Genomic DNA, 7,995 nt, shown 5'->3' with positions numbered 1-7,995 from the left:
CATGGTTACACGATGCTCAGACGGTTATTCACATTTCATAGTTACATGATGCTCAGACTGTTATTCACATTTCATGGATACATGATAACTCAGACCGTTATTCACATTTCATGATACTCAGACCGTTATTCACATTTACATGATACTCAGACCGTTATTCACAATTCATGGATACATGATACTCAGACCGTTATTCACAATTCATGGATACATGATAACTCAGTCCGTTTTTCACATTTCATGGATACATGATACTTAGATATATACAACCGTAAATAACAATTAACTGACGTATGATACTCAGACTGTTTTTCACATTTCATGGATACATGATAACTCAGACCGTTATTCACATTTCATGATACTCAGACCGTTATTCACATTTCATGGTTACATGATACTCAGACGGTTATTCACATTTCATGATACTCAGACCGCTATTCACATTTCATGGATACATGATGCTCAGACCGTTATTCACAATTCATGGATACATGATACAGACCGTTATTCACATTTCATGGATACATGATGCTCAGACCGTTATTTACATTTCATGGATACATGATACTCAGACCGTTATTCACATTTCATGGTTACATGATGCTTAGTCCGTTATTCACAATTCATGGATACATGACACAGACCGTTATTCACATTTCATGGATACATGATAATTAGACATATACAATCGTAAATAACAATTAACTGACGTATGACTCTCAGACTGCTTTGCACATTTCATGGTTACATGATGCTCAGATCGTTATTTACATTTCATGGATACATGATACTCAGACCGTTATTCACATTTCATGGATACATGATAACTCAGTCCGTTATTCACATTTCATGGATACATGATAATTAGACATATACAATCGTAAATAACAATTAACTGACGTATGATACTCAGACCGTTATTCACATTTCATGGTTACATGATGCTCAGACCGTTATTTACATTTCATGGATAGATGATGCTTAGACCGTTATTCACATTTCATGCATACATGATACTTAGACATATACAACCATAAATAACAATTATCTGACGTATGATACTCAGACTGTTTTTCACATTTCATGGATACATGATACTCAGACCGTTATTCACATTTCATGGTTACATGATGCTCAGACCGTTATTCACAATTCATGGATACAAGACACAGACCGTTATTCACATTTCATGGATACATGATAATTAGACATATACAATCGTAAATAACAATTAACTGACGTATGACTCTCAGACTGTTTTTCACATTTCATGGATACATGATACTCAGACCGTTATTCACATTTCATGGTTACATGATGCTCAGACCGTTATTCACATTTCATGGTTACATGATGCTCAGACCGTTATTCACATTTCATGGTTGCATGATGCTTAGACCGTTATTCACATTTCATGGATACATGATACAGACCGTTTATCACATTTCATGGATACATGATGGTGTGATACCCAGGCCGTTTTTCAAATTCTATGGATGCATGATACTCAGACCGTTATTCACATTTCATGGTTACATGATGCTTAGACCGTTATTCACATTTCATGGTTACATGATGCTTAGACCGTTATTCACATTTCATGCATACATGATACTTAGACATATACAATCGTAAATAACAATTAACTGACGTATGACTCTCAGACTGTTTTTCACATTTCATGGATACATGATACTCAGACCGTTATTCACATTTCATGGTTACATGATGCTCAGACCGTTATTTACATTTCATGGATACATGATACTCAGACCGTTATTCACATTTCATGGATACATGATAACTCAGTCCGTTTTTCACATTTCATGGATACATGGTTACTCAGACCGTTATTCACATTTCATGGTTACATGATGCTCAGACCGTTATTTACATTTCATGGTTACACGATGCTCAGACCGTTATTCACATTTCATAGTTACATGATGCTCAGATCGTTATTCACATTTCATGGATACATGGTTACTCAGTCCGTTTTTCACATTTCATGGATACATGATGCTCAGATCGTTATTCACATTTCATGGTTACATGATGCTCAGACCGTTATTCACAATTCATGGATACATGACACAGACCGTTATTCACATTTCATGGATACATGATAATTAGACATATACAATCGTAAATAACAATTAACTGACGTATGACTCTCAGACTGTTTTTCACATTTCATGGATACATGACACAGACCGTTATTCACATTTCATGGATACATGATAATTAGACATATACAATCGTAAATAACAATTAACTGACGTATGACTCTCAGACTGTTTTTCACATTTCATGGTTACACGATGCTCAGACCGTTATTCACATTTCATAGTTACATGATGCTCAGACTGTTATTCACATTTCATGGATACATGATAACTCAGACCGTTATTCACATTTCATGATACTCAGACCGTTATTCACATTTCATGGTTACATGACACTCAGACCGTTATTCACATTTCATGGATACATGATGCTCAGACCGTTATTCACAATTCATGGATACATGATAACGCAGTCCGTTTTTCACATTTCATGGATATTATATCTGTGGAAGAGTGGCATGAATTAACCAAAATGTCCTCTAGTGATATTATTATATTTGTATAGATATGGTATCAATTAGTCTATTATATCTGTGGAAGAGTGGCATGAATTAACCAAAATGTCCTCTAGTGATATTATTATATCTGTGGAAGAGTGGCATGAATTAACCAAAATGTCCTCTAGTGATATTATTATATCTGTGGAAGAGTGGCATGAATTAACCAAAATGTCCTCTAGTGATATTATTATATCTGTGGAAGAGTGGCATGAATTAACCAAAATGTCCTCTAGTGATATTATTATATTTGTATAGATATGGTATCAATTAGTCTATTATATCTGTGGAAGAGTGGCATGAATTAACCAAAATGTCCTCTAGTGATATTATTATATTTGTATAGATATGGTATCAATTAGTCTATTATATCTGTGGAAGAGTGGCATGAATTAACCAAAATGTCCTCTAGTGATATTATTATATTTGTATAGATATGGTATCAATTAGTCTATTATATCTGTGGAAGAGTGGCATGAATTAACCAAAATGTCCTCTAGTGATATTATTATATTTGTATAGATATGGTATCAATTAGTCTATTATATCTGTGGAAGAGTGGCATGAATTAACCAAAATGTCCTCTAGTGATATTATTATATTTGTATAGATATGGTATCAATTAGTCTATTATATCTGTGGAAGAGTGGCATGAATTAACCAAAATGTCCTCTAGTGATATTATTATATTTGTATAGATATGGTATCAATTAGTCTTATATCTGTGGAAGAGTGGCATGAATTAACCAAAATGTCCTCTAGTGATATTATTATATTTGTATTGATATGGTATCAATTTGTCTATTATATCTGTGGAGGTGTGGCATGAATTAACCAAAATGTCCTCTAGTGATATTGTTATATTTAATGCATTGCTTGTTAAAAAAGGGAAAAGAAAGAAACAAGTGAAATAGCAGTTTATTAAATTTTTAAGCATTAATAGTATTCATTTATTATTTTGAGAAATTTTAAAATTCACTGAATTAACAAATTACAAATACAATAAATTGACAAATCACATTAATATATACATATATACAATAATTTTTTTTTACGTTGTTTGTCAAAAAAAAAAAAAGAAAATTTTGGTAAAAATTTATTGGAAATAGTCAGAATCAAAAATTTCTACCACAAAAAAGCAATGCTGGTAAATTCCGATACAATGCATCACATCGAATCATTGCTAATTTATGATTTATTTCGTACTATTATCCATTGCAATTGCTATTCAAAATTATATTGGTTTATTTTCAATTTAATCTAAAAATTGAAAATTATTTTTGTCTTAATTTTCAGATAAAAAGAAGAAAAATGAAATTAAATATGAAAAATAAAACTACTCTTAAGAGATATGAAATTGATTTAATTGTTATAACAAATCAAAATTTTATTTTGGTAAATTATACGAGAAGATTCTCTCCCTCGTCCCCTTCCTTTTCCATTTTTTATCTCTCATCTATCGATAATGAAATCTAAAAATGTATTTTTATTTATAGTTAAATATAACAATTAAATAAGCTTTTAGACCTAATAGATATATTTGTAAATTTTGTTTATAACTTAAAATTAATTTTTAAGCATTTTTTTATAATTTTGAACAAAAATTAATAAACTCACCTTTCTCAATCACTAATAGTTTCACCATTACTGAATAGATTGTAATTTATCACAAAATTAATTAATGAAGTTACATTCGGCATTAGCATAGCTTAGTATAGTGATTTCTCAGTAATTATAGAACACAAGAAGAACTACGAAAAGTCATTTCAAGTAAAATTAATTGAACTTTTTTTAAATTGCCAACTTGCTTGGCTTTGGTTGCCCAAAGTTTTATAAATAAGTTTGATATCATGTTTTTAAAAATGGCCAAGTTGCTTATTCTTTTGAAACTGATCGATTGTTTACTACGTATTTTTATTTATGACAATTGTTTATCAGCTGTTGATAAGATTAGTGGTATGTTTTTAGTGTTCATAAACTATTGATAAGATAAACAATGAGTTTTGAGTAGAGAAGCTGAGAGTATTTGCTTTTTTATAATTGAGATTAACATTTTATGAGACTAATTTAAAAAATATATTTGGAATCATTTTTGATATTTCTTAAAAAAAGAGGTTATGGTATACAATGATAAATTTATCTCTTATCGTTCCCATTCATTGTTTCATAAGCAATTGAAATTGACCAGTTGTTTTATTATTTGCTCTCTCTGAAGCAAATCATCCAGTGATTTTCGAATTAATTAAAATGGTATAATAATTGAAAATTATTATTTTAATTATAATAATTGAAAAGAAAAGAGAAAAATGAATGAGCTATTTTATACAATACTATTAAACCATTTTTAATTCATTATAATTAATTTTTTTTTTTTTTTTTTTTTGTAGAATTCTAGTTTATCCACAGGTGGAAGCTATCTTTTGGTAGCTAAAAATGTTCGATATGAAAAATGCTTATGTTGTCGCATCATTGTATGAATATTTTTCATTTTAATAGAAAAAAAGGAAACAACGGATATGAAAGAGCTAAAAAATCATCCATAAGAATAAAAAAAAAAATAAATGAGTAAAAATTATGTGTCGAATGTTACGCTAAAACTAAAGCGAAGATTTTTTACTATATTTGAATTAAAATATTTTTTTCATAAAGATTTTAAAATCATTTCATTTTAATAATTGTTGTTATTATGAAATATTTGTTGATCAAAAAATAAATGAAATGAATTTTCAAAAATGCATTCACGTCTAAAAAATCAATCCTTTCTACTTTTTCTCTTCTATTTAAATGAAAATATTTTACATAGTAAAGTTATGTCAAATTTTCTTTTTAATATATAGAAAGAAAAATAAAAAATGAAAAACTTAAGGAGAGTACGAGCAAATTTTTTTTATTGCTAAAACTTAAATTAGTGATAAGCGTTCCAGTAATATTTTTTTCTTAATGATAATTTCACCTCATTAAGATTTTAATTACTAATTTGTTTGTTTTTTTTTTTGAGACAGCAATGTATGCGATACAATCTTTATGCATTTTGGCACTTTCAATAATGATTATTGCAACATATACCATTTATGGCTTTACAATTAATGTCTTATCAAATTTGATATATATTATTATTTTGCTTGTGGTGGAAATTTTAGCAATTGTTGCAATGATAAAACAGCGGGTATTTCTCATAATACCATTTATAATTCTAATTGTAAGCTTTAATTTATTAAAATTCAACTTAAAATTATTAAAATAGTTTGAAATTGAAGTTAAACAAAAAAGGAATATTTGATGATATAAAAAATGATTTTTCATTAATCTGATATTTAATATATTTCGTATCTAATCTAACTAATATATATAATATTCAATACATATTAAAATATTTAATGCATGACAAATTTTTGGTTTATATCAAAAAGTGAAACTTATTTATTAATTAAATTTTATTAATTTAATATTTAATACAGGTCAAAACGTAAAATTTATCCATTAATTAACTTTTGTCAACCTAATATTTAATGTATTAGGTTAACAAAAGCTTTAATATATCAAACCGTTTTGGTATATCAAAATGATATATCAAATTCTATTTTGATATATCAATCTAATTGATATATCAAATTTAAAAAAAAAAAAAACTAAAAAAAACTAATTTCACTCGTTTATTAAATAACTTTTATAAATCTAATAATGTGAAACTAATTGACCAATGAAAGAAAAATTTTTATTTCATAAAATTAAAAATTAAAATTAATTTTATTCTAATTTTTATCACCTCAAATATAGTAAAATTTCTTGATCACTTTTTGTTAACAACATGTCAATCATACATTTATTACAAAATTGCACAAAATGTAATTTGTGATGACGAATGAATTTGATGTTTGAAAATGTTGGTAGTACTAGATGATATACGTGAAATGTTTACTTCAGTGACAATCGAATGTGTTAAAAGGAATGCATAACTTCATAAAATATTCTCATAATCCATCTAAAACGAAAAATGAAAAAGAAATCATTTTTAATGAAATAGCATAATAATTTAATTATATTTCGTAATTCAATCAAAAATTTAAAAAGAAAGAAATTGCTTTATAATAACATAGCAAAATAGTTAAATTATCTATGATAATTGATTTTGATCAAAAAAGATGAATTAATTTGACATGCTCATTTTTTTGCATTCAGTTCTAAAAAGCACTTTTTACACTTATAGTTTACATTTATAAATAATTTATAGCAGTAAAATAATTCATTTCACATGTATTAGCATAGAAAATAAATGAAAAACGATGAATCTATTTGAAAAAAAGTTACATAATATGAAATTATTTTCATATTTAGATATTTATTATCGGATTATCAATTCTTCTCTTTCTATTTCGTCTTTACATATGGCTTCGTTATGGTGGCGTAAGTAAGCATTATTCATTTTTTTTTTTTTGATAAATATTCATTTAATGAAGCAATCATGAATATATAAATTTTTTTTCTAGATTTAAATGCTTTCTTAAATTTTAAAAATAGTTATTGTGGTAATGTGGTTTTTCTGTAGCTAACAAAAAATTTCGTTTTTTTTTTGTTTTTCATTTTTTCATTTATGTTAAAAAATTACTATAAAATTACAGTCACTGATTTATGTTTAACTATATTATCAAATACTCTAACTACGGTTGCTTATATATTTGTGCTGGTTGTTTCAATACGATGGCGAAAATATATGATTGATTTAAAGAAAGTAAAATTCGGATGAATAATTTGCGATTAATACAAAAAATTTTAAATTTGCTTTATATTTGAGGATTTGGTTTTAATTTCTCTCTCGTCTCCTTTCATTCAATTCTTTTTCGCAGAATAGTAAATTAAAATACCAATAATTTGCTATAAAATAAATGAAATTAATGAAGAGATTTAATTGATTATTATAGCTTTAAAGATCAAAAAATTAATGTTCAAATGTTCTTTCATCAATTGTATTAATTGACAACAGCAATCAAATTTTGTTTAATGTTCCAAAACCTCAAATAGATAATGTGTTTACATATTTTGTAATATATCGTTTTTGAATGCATGTAACATTCTTTTTCACAAAATAATTTATCAAAATTTCTTTTATTTTTCTAACTTTTTTTTTGTTAATTTAGCAGATTTGTATATAAAAAATAAAAAAATATGATACAAATAATCCAATAAATAGGTTATAGTAAGTATTAATAAATAATAATTATTTTTATAATAATCATTTTATTCTGAATAATAATTCTAAAATTGTGCATTTTAAGAAAGATTATTTAAATGAAATGCGATTCATTTATAAAATTAAAAATTTTGGACTTAGTTGACTTTTTTATTTTCATTGCACTTAATCTGCTCACATC

This window comes from Brugia malayi (assembly GCF_000002995.4).
Source record: "Brugia malayi strain FR3 genome assembly, contig: Bm_016, whole genome shotgun sequence".
Taxonomy (NCBI): domain Eukaryota; kingdom Metazoa; phylum Nematoda; class Chromadorea; order Rhabditida; family Onchocercidae; genus Brugia; species Brugia malayi.
This window is presented reverse-complemented; position numbering follows the sequence as displayed.